A 14,533-nucleotide genomic window follows, 5' to 3' on the forward strand; every position below is an offset into this window, starting at 1 on the left:
TGTAGTCATTGAGGAAAGCACAGAGTTATGAAATCCACGGTTGAGCAACCAAACAAATAAAAAATACATCAAAAGGAAACTGTTACCAAGAGCAGAAAAAGGTATGGAGAGAGATCCCCATTCCTATGTTGGGTCACTCACTTCTGTTTGTGTGATAGTTTTCACAAAATAATTGCAGTGCTGGAGTCCTCGCAATGTAATACATGTGCTGCCAAGTCCTTGCCCCATTATCCCTGGTTGATGGCTCTGTCCCTTTACACAGTGTACAGTGGGGTTAGCCTGCTGTTTGTGATTATCGAGGACTGAGCAGAGAATGCATTACAATGAGATGATTCTAGCTCTGCAGCTTATACAGAGTGATTAATATATGAAAAACTACTGCACCAAAAAAGTAAGTGACCCAGTGCAGGAATCATGGTCTCAGTCCCCAGTTTATGCTGTCCTCAGATAAGCCTGCATAAACCTAGTTACAGACTCTGCCAGAAATGGGCTGATTCCCTAGATACTGCTTGGCAGATGAATTGCAGAAACAAATAATGTCTACATTTACAAATCTGTTTTTCTCACTTGTCTGGTCTCCATTTTAATGGAACCACTCAGGGGCGGACATACCATATGTGCAGCTGGTGTGGCTCCTCTGGGGCCCGGAGGTAGAGGGGGCCCCTGCAGGGTGGCTACTAATGAGGGCAATCTGGCCTGTTTATCCATCTACGAGGATCCGGGGGCCCTTGGCCAGATTGCCCGCATGTGCCTAGCAGAGCTGCAGGGATCCATCCTGCTTCCTGCCCACGCTCCCTGTCTGACACAGCAGCTCGGCTGGATGACGTCAGCATTCAACGTGAGCTGTGTTAGAGAGAGGAAGCTGCCAGCGACGAAGATGCTGAGAAGAGGTGTGTGTGTGTGGTGGAGAGGGCAGTGGTGGGGGTGAAGGAGAGGGCAATGATGGGAGTGGTGGGGGAGAAAGCAATGATGGAGGTGGTGGAAAGAGCAATGATGGGGGTTGTGGAAAGGGCAATGATGGGGGTGATGGGGAAAAGGCAATGATGGAGGTGGTGGGGAGCGGATAATGATGGGGTGGAGGGGGAGAACAATGATGGATGTAGTGGAGAGGGTAATGATGGAGGTGGTGGAGAGGGCAATGATTGAGGTGGTGGCGAAGACAGTGATTGGGGTGGTAGAGAGGGCAGTGATGGAGGTAATGGAGAGGGCAATGATGGAGGTGGGGTGGAGGACAATGATGGGATGCAGGGGGGACATTGGGATGGGAGGAAGGGGGACTTATAATGGAATTATGAACAGGGGAAGGAAGACATTAGATATGGATGTAAAATTAATTGGATACTGGGGGAGAGTGCTAAGCCACTGATAGTGTCCTCCACCATCTTACAATTCATTGTGATGCTTTCAAGAACTTAAAATGTATTGGGGAGAGGAGAGGGTAATGTGCATAGGACCCTTTATAATGAACTGAAAGGTGGGAGAAGACACTGTCAGGGACTTGTAATGAGTGGGAGGTGGCAGAGGATGCTCAGTACCTGATAGCGTCTTCTCCCACTTCCAAATTCATTTTGATGCTATCCAGGACTTATGATGAATGTTGGGGACACAGGACAGGAACTAAGGCTATGTACACATGTTCAGGATTTGCAGGACAAAATTCTGCTGCATATCCTAATGTGTTGGCAGGAAGAAAGTTGCATAAAATACATTTTTTTCATAAATTTTTGCCATGCTTTTGTTACGTATTTTTCCCCATTAATACGAGTGAAATACTCTGGCATTATGCAGATTTTAATAGGCTGCAAATCTGCAAGGAAAAAATAAGCAGCGTGTGCATGAGACTTCAGGGCTCTCATTCACTTTGCGTGTGCAGTAAAACCTTGTACATTTTCCGTGTGCACATAGCCTACAGATAATTGGGGAGAGACTGAATAATTTATATTATTGGGAGTCAGAGATTATAGGTAATTGGGGACACAGTGCTGCTTATCACTTTATATTTTTAAAGGTGCGTGGCTAATAGTATATTAATGCTGGTGCTGGGGTACATACAGTATCTGTATTCAGTGGAGAGACACATTTATGTATACAATGTATGTGACCTTGTTATTTTCAAGGCTGCGAAGATCATCGCGACAAGACGAGTCGTGGCTGGGAGATGTCGACGTGAAGGTCTGACCAGATGGAGAAGAAACAGGAGAAAGCGACTCTAATCAGACAAGAAAGATATATATCTTGGTACCGTGTTAGCCAGTAGATAAGCCTTTAAAAGGTATCAACCACTGAGGACTCTCAATTCTAAACATCTTTCTAATCAGACAAGACATCTGCGATAAGTGCTTGGATGTGAATATTATTCTGCATCTGCCCTGTGTGACTTTGAGTGATAATGTTTTTTGTAGAATCCTTTATTCTACATTCTCACATTTGTGTGAAATGTCCGTGTGCTTCCAGGTTTTTTTTATTGGATGGCACACAAGCTCATAGAGTTTTATACGTAGGTCCATTCACACATACATGAAAATCCTGGATCTAAGAATGAGATCCGTGAGGGTCAGAGAATGTTCTGCTGTGATCCGATTTTGAGGATCAGAATAGGACATGCTCAATGCATCTGTAAAATCAGACAGCACACTGACACTACACACAGATACAGGAATGTAGCCTTATTATGTATAGCACAGTCCCTTAGTATATAGTGTACTCACTTATGTATAGCAAAGTCTCTTAGTGTATAGTATACTCACTTATTATGTATAACACTGTCTTTAGTTACATAGTTTCCTCTTTTATTATGTATATCACCGTCCCTTATTGCGTACTATCCTCTCTAGTTATATATGGTGCCGTCCCTTATTATATCGCTTCCTCTGCTGTTATGTACACTGCTGTCCCTTACTTAGTGTATTCTTGTTATTTTTGTTATTCACAGCGCCCTCTTTTATTACATAGTCCCCTCTTTTGTTAGATATAAAAGGACCGCTGATGAGCAGTCAGTGACCTATCCATGAGCTCCTCCTTTAGAAAAGAAGCTTTCCCATGCTCCATTAGCTGTCATTGCATTATACATCTAACAAGACAGGATGGTATGTAATAAAGAACTATAAAATCCGATATGTAGGGGATGGAGCTGTACATAACAAAAGAGGGCACTGTGTAATAAGGGATGGCGCTATACATAATAAAGGAGACTATGTATGTATATATGTATGTCTGTGTGGCTATTTATATATACAGCCCTGGCAAAAATTAAGAGACCACCGCAAAATGTTCAGTTTGTCTGATTTTTCTCTTTATAGGTATATTTTTGAGTAAAATGTAAATTGTTCTTTTATTCTATAAACTTCTGACAACATGTCTCTGAATTTACAAGCAATACATTTTATAAACACAGTCTAACAGTAAATATAATAAAGGAATATATCCCCAAATATATGATAGCTACACCTCCCCAAATAATTTAATTAGGGAAAAGAGGATCCATTCCACCAATTAGTAATTTAAAATAACCAATATTTATTTCCAAAATTAAAACAATAATAAAAATTCAAGCAAGACTAACGAAAGTGAAAAGTGCAAGTCTATACATAAATGAAATCAATCCAAGTGGATATAAACTCATAGGTATAATAAATATATCACCAATAGTCCATTTTTACTATATGTAGGTACAATCAATGATTCCCATGTAAAGTGCATATGCCAAACAATCATAGGGCTTTATGTGCCTAAAGCTATTCTGAAACAGAGAGATTACTCTCAATAATGGGACAAAAAGTGAAAGTAAGGTGCTTTTGAAATACTTACATAAAGTACCTAGGAGCTTAAGTGAGGTAGACTTGATTAAATGTCACCACCCCATGTCCCTGTCCCCTCACTGCACTGAGAAACCAAAGTAGGGACCGGAACCATTGGTTGACGCACGCATCCCTCCCCTTTGTGTTTCTCATCCATACTTTGTTACCCAACGAAGCACCTCCCTGTTCTCCGTTGCAGATGACACACCCCTTTCCTGACTAACAGTAGATTTGGGACAGTTTTGAGTGGTCTCGACCTTGTTTATTTGGGGTTCACTAACCCCACAGCTCATCCCATGACCCAAGTACCTGCCTTCGGACCCTTGGTAACGTTTCCTTTGTACCCTTACCCGTGCCTCAGTGACTATGCCACGCTGAAACACAGAGGTCCGCCCCGGCAACTCTGGACATACATCCGTACAACGTCGCACCCGATCTCAAGCCTCCCGATGCTGCAGTGTAGCGAGAGTTTTATCCATTTTACCTTGACCCTGGCCACGTCCTTGGCCGGTGCCAGAGGGTTCCTCTTGCGTATGTCCCTAGTCTCCTCCGTGACCACACCTTCCTGATTCCTACATGGTTTCTTTTTATACGTGCATTTTTTTTACCTGCGTCTCTGCGTGGGACCCTGGAATTGAGCTGTCCCGAACTTAACAGGGGACCTTTCCAGCTCGGGGTTCAGTGGGGTCTCCACAACCTCTCCTGCCACATCCTCTAGGGGGAACCTATCGGGGTTACACTCTGTCCCTAGGTTGGCGACCCCGATGGCAGGTAACCCTAAATCGGGATCTTCAGGTTCTGTACCCACAACAACACCCTCAGCCTCTCCTGCCAATACCTCTAGGGGAACCTATCGAGGTTACACTCTGTCCCTAGGTTGGTGACTCCTATGGCAGGTATCCCTGACTTGGGATCTTTGGCTTCTAAGCCTGTGACAACATTTACCTTGGGAGGGTTGACCCTGGTCTCCCACAGGTAGCAGAACAGCCACATATGGAAAAGTCTTCACCACTCCCACCCCATGTTTAATGTCCCCATATGGTGTGGAAAAATTAACCTCCGTTGCGGGTACTCCCAAATTTCCCCATGGATACCCATCACCTCCACTTTCCATCCTTTAGAGTTGTCCCCGGCATCAAGGGACCCATGGACCAAAGTCACTACGCTTCCCGAGTCCAGGAAAGCCTCTGTTTGGTACCTGTTCACGAGTACCTTGCACAGCGGTGGTTTGCTGCTGGCAGTGCCTGTAGTGGCGGTACAGATTGGCTGGGCATACATAGACACCTGGCAAGCATACCCATAGTCCATGGGCTCAGACACCAGGGGGCAGTTGACAGCCACATGTCCGGGTTGGCACTGCCAACACTTAATCGCCACAGCACGACTACATCTTGAAGCTGCTTTAGGAGAAACAGAACTTTTGTCACCCTCACTTCGGGCTTCCCCCTCATCACGGGATCGGTCCCGGTTAGCACCAACAGTGGTTTGTAAACTTTTACCATTCTCGTGTACAAAGTCCTGAGTGGCTGTATACCACTGAAGCCAGCTTATCAGCTGGTCCAGATTGTCCAGGTCCCCTTGCCCCACCAAACATTGCAGGGCGGCCAGCAGAGCCCTCACCATCGGGTCGACCACCACCCTCTCTACCATCTGGGCTGGGGTCAAAGTCTCAGGCTGGATCACAGCCGGGAAACATATCCTCTGGATTACAGTCACTAAACATACCAGCCCGCCTCCTAAGGCTAGTTGCCGTAGGCGACTACACCGCCGTGTTAATGTCCCTTTATTCACAGCAATACACAGTAAACGATATCCTCCAGATCGCGACCGGGAACCATATCTTCTGAATACAGTCACTAAGCACACCAGTCCACCTCCTGAGACCAGTTGCCATGGGCGACTGCACTGCTGTGCATGCTGTGGGTACCAGGCCCTTCAGCTCCCTTGGCTGCTTGGCTCTGCTTGCCTGTGTCGCCTCACACAGGTAGAGCTCTGCAGAGCCTCCTGCTCTGTACTCCTGCCAACACCAGACTGACATTGACTCTGAACCTGACACACTCAAACCCTATACTGCAGGGTTTTTAACTTGAATCTGTGGCCTTCAGCCACATGGAAAACCCAGCCCGGAGTGAAACGAATGGCACGACTACCATCCTGCAATCTGGTTCAAAGCTCAAAAGCCCAGAGCAGGTTATCCCTAAATCTGCCTTGGGCAACCAGCATGTCCAAGACCTATACTCACTTTAGTCTGCATTGCCACAACAGATACGCCTATGACTGCAATGCACTCTCATGGCCTCAATACGCCTCCGTGCACATCCTGGGGTGAATATACAATGACCCTCACATGTAACACCAGGCACTGCCTCACAATAAATATATATATATATATATATATATATATATATATATATATATACTGCTCAAAAAAATAAAGGGAACACTTAAACAACAGAATATAACTCCAAGTAAATCAAACTTCTGTGAAATCAAACTGTCCACTTAGGAAGCAACACTGTTTGACAATCAATTTCACATGCTGTTGTGCAAATGCAATAGACAACAAATGGAAATTATTGGCAATTATCAAGACACACTCAATAAAGGAGTGGTACTGCAGGTGGGGACCACAGACCATATCTCAGTACCAATGCTTTCTGGTTGATGTTTTGGTCACTTTTGAATGTTGGTTGTGCGTTCACACTTGTGGTTGCATGAGACAGACTCTACAACCCACATAAGTGGCTCAGGTAGTGCAGATCATTCAGTATGGCACATCAGTGTGAGCTGTGGCAAGAAGGTTTGATGTGTCTGTCAGCGTAGTCTCCAGAGGCTGGAGGTGCTACCAGGAGACAGGCCAGTACACCAGGAGACATGGAGGGGGCTGTAGGAGAGCAATAACCCAGCAGCAGGACCGCTACCTCAGCCTTTGTGCAAGGAGGAGCACTGCCAGAACCCTGCAAAATGACCTCCAGCAGGCCACAAATGTGCATGTGTCTGCACAAACGGTTAGAAACCAACTCCATGAGGATTGACTGAGTGCCTGATGTCCACAGATGGGGGTTGTGCTCACAGCCCAACACCGTGCAGGATGCTTGGCATTTGCCACAGAACACCAGGATTGGTAAATTCGCCACTGGCGCCCTGTCCTCTTCACAGATGAAAGCAGGTTCACACTGAGCACATATGACAGACGTGACAGAGTTTGGAGACGCTGTGGAGAGCGATCTGCTGCCTGCAACATCCTTCAGCATGACTGGTTTGGCAGTGGGTCAGTTATGGTGTGGGGTGGCATTTATTTGGAGGGTCGTCCTCCATGTGCTCGCCAGAGGTAGCTGTGTGTCAGCAGTTCCTGCAACATGAAGGCATTGCAGCTATGCACTGGACCACCCAGACCTGAATCCGATTGAACACATCTGGGACATCATGTCTCACACCAACCACCAACGACACGTTGCACCACAGACCGTCCAGGAGTTGGCGGATGCTTTAATCCAGGTCTGGTAGGAGATCCCTCAGGAGACCATCCACCGCCTCATCAGGAGTATGCCCAGGCATTGTAGGGAGATCATACAGGCATGTGGAGGCCACACACACTACTGAGCATAATTTCCTTGTCTTGAGGTATTTCCACTGAAGTTGGATCAGCCTGTAACTTCATTTTCCACTTTGATTTTGAGCATCATTCCAACTCCAGACCTCCGTGGGATATTAGTTTTGATTTACATTGATAATTTTTAGGTTTTATTGTTCTCAACACATTCCACTATGTAATGAATAAAGATTTGCAACTATAATATTTCATCCAGTGATATCTAGGATGTGGGATTTTAGTGGTCCCTTTATTTTTTTGAGCAGTGTATATATATGTAGCTTTGTCACTATAGAAGAATGGGGTCCCAGACACATTTCTTGCACAGGGGCCCCAAGCTGTCAGTGTCCGCCCCTGTACAGCGAGACAGGTGAGCAGCTTCAAGGTGAGAACGCTGAAAGTACGTAAAAACAGCCCCCACTTTCTGCAACAGCTCAGACATCTGAAAGTAATTTTTCAGGAAGCTGTGCACCACCATATTCAGCAACACATCACAGTCAAGGAATGTGCATCAAACCGGCTAGGCCCCAAGCTGCTACAAGATTTCGCCCATTATCACACACCACAAGGCTGGGCTTGAGGTTCAGTGGCACCAACCTCTCATTGGTCTGTCGTTTGATCCCCATTCACAGCTCCTTCGCATTGCAGTATTTTTACCCCAAACAGATAAGTTTCAGAACAGCCTGATGTCATTCCTCCCTGGCTGTGCTGAGACTGTTTTGCAGATTACCACCACAGAACCTAACATTGTCCCTCACTCGAGCCACATCCTGTTCCTTCGCTAGTCAGAACAGAATGGCGGCGCTACCCATGATCCGGTACTTATACAGGCCGGGTCACATGGTGCGCCAGCCAATCACAGCCATGCAAATACTCGGCATAGTTGTGATGGCTGCCGAAGTGCCCACAGCCGAAAAGCTTCTTAATTGGCTGCACTGCAGCCTTACAACAAGCTTTATTCAGCATCAAAACTCCAAACACTAAAACGGACTTACGTGTTCAGAGTTCAGCACCAGACACCAAGGTAAAAAAAAACCCGAACTTACAGTTCGTGTTCGCTCATTCCTAATAAATATCAATAAATGTCATTAAATTCATATAAATATCTTACTACCACTTGTTAACAGAGAACGTGCTGAAGTGGTTGATTTCACAATGTTTGTGTAGAAATACTAGAAACCACTTGGATATTACCATATATGATGTAAATATTGCGAAAAAATATTTTGCAACATCATAATCTGTGGAGAGGAGAAAGAGGAGAGTAAAATTTGCTTTTGTAAAATTGAAACACTTCAGTAAAATCTACTAAAGATCTAAAATAAAATAAGAGCTCTCATAATATGGAAATGTAGAAAAAAAATATTTTTGTTGAAAAAAAAATACTTTTAATGTGCAAAACAAGCCATACATCAGGATGTAATTCTGTTATCACTTTAATCATACTGACCTGAAGAATAAAGTTGTCTTATCACTTTAACCACATGACGAACATTAAAAAAAAAAAATACAATTAGGAAATAGCGATATCTGTTATCCCAAATCCAAATGCCCCCTCCTCCCTTCTCGTAGGGAGGGAATGGGATAAAGGAGGGTCTGCTCACCCCGTTCAGATACACCTTGCCTGGGTGTTGTTTGTCACAGCGAGCTGTCCTAGTCCAGGACGTGAACCAAAATTAAAAAATAAAGAAAGTTTTTCTCCAGTGATGGCAGGTACAATGTCAAGATAAAAAAAATCACAATTATTAATCCATTATAAAAAAAAAAACACACTGACCACCAAGACATTTCCATGGCAAAATCAATGGGTTTCAGGTAAAAGTATTGGTATGTTACAAGAAAAGTGAGAATGCGTCTATATAAGGCCGGGTTTATTTTAGCATATCTGTGCGCAGCGTAGGCCTGCATACTCCTTTCCTAAGATCCGCATGTGTCTTGTGTGCCTATATTTAACATTGTGTACGCAGGGACATGCGTTGGCATCAGTTTGTATGCGGATGCGTCCTCGTGCATCGTTTCTCGGTTCCCGTCGAACGCAACATGCTGGATTTTTTGATCCATCAAATATGCGCAGGCATGCACATGCGGATGAGTGCATAAAAACAATGCATTACTGTCTATGGGAACGCATTGGTACCCAAGGACATGTGCATGGATGCGTTCAATGCGCATGCGTACTTCAGACTGAGCATGTCCAGGCACTGATGATTCATCACCTCCCAAATCCCAGCTGTATAAAAGGGGGTGTTGACACTGGAATTCCAGAACTCTCAAGACCCTGGATGTTATCTCAAGACTCTGTATTTAAGTATAGAAGCTATGAAAATGTCTGTCTGTCTGTTTCTCTCACTGCAGTCTGTACTCTATGTCTCTCACTGTACTCTGTACTTATGTTTTGCTTTCTGTTCCTTGTAGACTGTGCAGTGTTATTGTCCCGGATTTCTCCTGTCCTGGATTTTTCCTGTCCGGTGGTGTGGTACTGGCCCTGTCAGCTGCTATGTAATGTAAGTATGAGTGTCTGTACTTTTTAATTACTATGTTGCTCTGCCCAGTCTCACACTCTTCGTCACTTCGTGTCTTACAGCTCTTGCAAAAATTAAGAGACCATTGCTTTCAGACTTCAAATAATGCAAAGAAAACAAGTTCATAATCATTTAGAAACAACAATACTAATGTTTTAACTCAGGAACAGCTCAGAAATCAATATTTTGTGGAATAACCATGATTTTTAATCACAGCTTTCATGTGTCTTGGCATGTTTCCACAAGTCTTTCACACTGCCTCTGGTGCAAAAATCTAAGCAGTTCTTTGTTTGATGGCTTGTGACTATCCATCATCCTCTTGATTACATTCCAGAGGTTTCCAATGGGGTTCAGGTCTGGAGATTGGGCTGCCCATGACAGGGTTTTGATGTGGTGGTCTCTTAATTTTTACCAGAGCTGTATATTTTGCTTTCTGTTCCTTGTAGACTGTGCGGTGCTCCTGTCCTGGATTAGTCCTGTCCCGGATTTCTCCTGTCCGATGATGTGGTACTGGCCCTGTCAGCTTGCTACTTAATGTAAGTATGAGTGTCTGTACTTTTCAATTACTATGTTGCTCTGCCCATTCTCACACTCTGCCTAATCTCACACTCTTCATCACTTTGTGTCTTATGTTTTGCTTTGTGTTCCTTGTAGACTGTGCGGTGCTCCTGTCCTGGATTAGTCCTGTTCCTGATTTCTCCTGTCCCTGATTTCTCCTGTTTGGTGGTGTGGTACTGGCCCTGTCAGCTGCTACTTAATGTAAGTATGAGTGTCTGTACTTTTCAATTAGTATGTTGCTCTAACCAGTCTCACATTCTGCCCAGTCTCACACTCTTCGTCGCTTTGTGTCTTATGTTTTGCTTTCTGTTCCTTGTAGACTGTGCGGTGCTCCTGTCATGGATTAGTCCTGTCCCGGATTTCTCCTGTCCCGGATTTCTCCTGTCCCTGATTTCTCCTGTCCCTGATTTTTCCTGTCCCGGTGTGCTGTTGTCCCGGTGTAGTGCTGCTGTCTTGGTGTTGTGCTGCTGTCCCGATGCTGTGCTGCTGTCCCATTTCTGTGCTGAGTGACTGCTGTGCTGTTGGACTACTGCCTGTAATGTACAGTAAGTCTTGGAGTCCATTGTGTTTTTAATTTTGCCCTTTTTTTTCTTTTCTTTTTTTTCTTTGGCTACATTGTTGTCGGCTTTTAACAAGTTCAATTTTTTTATCTGTTCTTTTCTGTTATGTTATCTAGTGTTTCACTTGACTGCTGCCTGCTTTTCCAACGTGTCCTCCAGTGAAGACCAGAATGCTTCCCAGAGTGGACATCACACTTGCTATACTGATTGGTATGTATTGACTGTCAATACTACACATGTGGTAAATCATGTATTTTCTTTAGAGGCGCAGGAGCATTCGAGTGGAAATGAATCTTCCCAGGGTCGTCAGGCTCAAGTTCCTGTAGTCTTTTCATTATCAGAGTTGTAATTGAATTTGGTTTAAGTTTTGTATCTTTAAAACTATATGACTTATAATTTATTTTTTGCTTTATTGTTTTATTTCTTTGATGTATAGGTTCCACAACGTGAGGAAGGCAAACCCTTCATTGACAATGACCAACTGATTCCTCTTGTGCAAGAGCGAGTAGCATTGTGGGACAACCATGATCGTCAGCATTCTGACTCAGGATTGATTCAGCAACTCTGGGAAGAAGTGGCCAGATCGCTGTTGGCTGATTGGGACCATGCCACCCCACAAGACAGAAAGGATTTTTGTAAGTATTGCAATGTGGTCTGATGCGTCAGTGAACCTGTAAATGTAGGTGCATTGTTTTACAATTTACTTGTTTTTTTTCTTCCCCCTTCACAGTGAAGAGAGTAAAAGTCCATTGGAGTTCAATGAAGGATCGCTTCCATGAGGATATGAGAGAGGAGATTCCGATTCGAAGTGGTGCTGCTCCAAAGGTCACGAAATACAAATACCATCGCATGCGGTCTTTCCTGAGGCCTGCGGTTGCTCAGTGAACGTTAGTATCTTTTGTGTTGTATTACTATAAACTGTATGCAGGGCAGTGTGTAATGTTTTTACTATAAAACTATTTTTTTTATTTTAGTAATGTTTTTAATTTATTTTACACACAGAACCTGGAGCAGCACTAAAGAACCTGGATCGTCCTCAGTTGTAGCGGCCTCTCATCAACCAAAGAACAGTCTCAATCATCCACCAGCGATGGAGCAACCAGGCAGGTTTCACAGGCTGGGGAACAGGAAGCCGGTCCATCAGGTTTTCCCCTCTCCCAGCCCTTTGCCACTGGTTTTGTTGGGTCTTCTCGCCAGCGGCAGAGGGTGTTATGGACCTGGTGGTTAGGAGCACCCGGAATGACCTGATGGTTAAACTAACACAGGACAAGCTCTGGGAAGTGGAAGCTCTGCTGACCGCAACCCCTAATCCTATCAACACACACTAGAAATAGCCGTGGAGCGTACCTAACTCTGCCTAGACGCCTCTTCACAGCCTAAGAGCTAACTACCCCTAGAGATAGAAAATAAAGCCTACCTTGCCTCAGAGAAATTCCCCAAAGGAAAAGGCAGCCCCCCACAAATATTGACTGTGAGTTAAGATGAAAGTCACAAACACAGGAATGAAACAGGTTTCAGCAAAGGAGGCCAGACTTCACTAAACAGACTGAGGATAGGAAAGGTATCTTTGCGGTCAGCACAAAAAAACTACAAAAAGACCACGCAGAGTGTGCAAAAAGACCCCCGCACCGACTCACGGTGCGGAGGTGCCACTCTGCATCCCAGAGCTTCCAGCTAGCAAAGCAAAATCATGATAGCAAGCTGGACTAGAAAACAATGAACAACAAATAAACTAGCAGTGACTTAGCTTCTGCTGGAGTAGACAGGTCATCAGAAAGATCCAAGAGAGATCTGAACCAGTACTAGGACATTGACAGCTGGCATCAAGTAACGATCTGAGTGGAGTTAAATAGAGAAGCCAGCCTAGGAATAAACTAGGTCAGCTGTGGAAGGAACCTCAGAACCAGCAGCTCCACTCACAGCCACCAGAGGGAGTCCACGGACAGAACTCGCTGAAGTACCATTCATGACCACAGGAGGGAGTTCGAAAACAGAATTCACAACAGTACCCCCCCCTTGAGGAGGGGTCACCGAACCCTCACCAGAGCCCCCAGGCCGATCAGGACGAGCCAAATGAAAGGCACGAACTAGATCAGCAGCATGAACATCAGAGGCAACAACCCAGGAATTATCCTCCTGACCATAACCCTTCCACTTGACCAAGTACTGAAGTTTCCGTCTCGAAATACGAGAATCTAAAATCTTCTCCACCACATACTCCAACTCCCCCTCGACCAACACCGGGGCAGGAGGGTCAACGGAGGGAACCATAGGCGTCACATATCTCCGCAATAACGACCTATGGAACACATTATGGATGGCAAAAGAAGCTGGAAGGGCCAAACGAAATGACACAGGATTGAGAACTTCAGAAATCTTATAAGGACCAATGAAACGAGGCTTAAACTTAGGAGAGGAAACCTTCATAGGAACATAACGAGACGACAACCAAACCAAATCCCCAACACGAAGTCGGGGACCAACACAGCGACGGTGGTTAGCGAAACGTTGAGCCTTTTCCTGGGACAATGTCAAATTGTCCACTACGTGAGTCCAAATTTGCTGCAATCTGTCCACCACAGACTCTACACCAGGACAGTCCGAAGGCTCAACCTGCCCAGAAGAAAAACGAGGATGGAAACCAGAATTACAGAAAAAAGGCGAAACCAAAGTAGCTGAGCTGGCCCGATTATTAAGGGCGAACTCAGCCAAAGGCAAGAAGGACACCCAATCATCCTGATCAGCAGAAACAAAGCATCTCAGATATGTTTCCAAAGTCTGATTGGTTCGTTCGGTTTGGCCATTTGTCTGAGGATGGAAAGCTGAAGAAAAAGACAAATCAATGCCCATCTTAGCACAAAAGGACCGCCAAAACCTCGAAACAAACTGGGAACCTCTGTCCGACACGATGTTCTCCGGAATGCCATGCAAATGAACCACATGCTGGAAAAATAATGGAACCAAATCAGAGGAGGAAGGCAATTTAGACAAGGGTACCAAATGGACCATCTTAGAGAAGCGATCACAAACCACCCAGTTGACCGACATCCTTTGAGAGACAGGGAGATCTGAAATAAAATCCATGGAAATATGCGTCCAGGGCCTCTTCGGGACCGGCAAGGTCATCAGAAAGATCCAAGAGAGATCTGAACCAGTACTAGGACATTGACAGCTGGCATCAAGTAACGATCTGAGTGGAGTTAAATAGAGAAGCCAGCATAGGAATAAACTTGGTCAGCTGTGGAAGGAACCTCATAACCAGCAGCTCCACTCACAGCCACCAGAGGGAGTCCACGGACAGAACTTGCTGAAGTACCATTCATGACCACAGGAGGGAGTTCGAAAACAGAATTCACAACAAGAGGGCCTGGGAGAGGTCAATCATGCCCGAGTTTATTCACTTAAGCTTGATCTTCCAGGATAGGATGAGGGTGGTTGTAGAAAGACTGGATAGTGGGTTCACTCAGGTGAACACACTTTTCCAGGAAGTCCACCTACGCTTTG

The 14,533-nt window shown here is 45.0% G+C and overlaps 2 long non-coding RNA genes across 4 annotated transcripts in view; both read left to right on the forward strand.

Moving 5' to 3' along the window:
• The window catches only part of LOC143776169 (uncharacterized), a 39,543-nt gene extending 29,106 nt beyond the window's left edge, over positions 1–10,437 (forward strand). Inside the window, exons 1-3 of one of the 2 annotated variants that reach the window (XR_013215782.1) lie at positions 2,188–2,272; positions 9,805–9,893; positions 10,358–10,437. This is a non-coding gene — a long non-coding RNA (uncharacterized LOC143776169). Of the gene's footprint in view, positions 1–2,187; positions 2,273–9,804; positions 9,894–10,357 lie in introns of those variants that run through there. The other variant, XR_013215783.1, reaches the window with a different exon arrangement.
• A 406-nt stretch (positions 10,438–10,843) lies between these two features.
• On the forward strand, positions 10,844–12,155 carry LOC143773709 (uncharacterized). 2 transcript variants are annotated; one of them, XR_013215320.1, is made up of 5 exons: positions 10,844–11,014; positions 11,146–11,239; positions 11,466–11,664; positions 11,760–11,916; positions 12,032–12,155. It is a non-coding gene; the product is annotated as an uncharacterized LOC143773709 (long non-coding RNA). The 2 variants fall into 2 exon arrangements; XR_013215319.1 differs by having other exon boundaries at positions 11,760–12,155.
• Positions 12,156–14,533: the final 2,378 nt, after the last annotated feature.

This window comes from Ranitomeya variabilis, chromosome 5 (assembly GCF_051348905.1).
Source record: "Ranitomeya variabilis isolate aRanVar5 chromosome 5, aRanVar5.hap1, whole genome shotgun sequence".
Lineage (NCBI taxonomy): Eukaryota > Metazoa > Chordata > Amphibia > Anura > Dendrobatidae > Ranitomeya > Ranitomeya variabilis.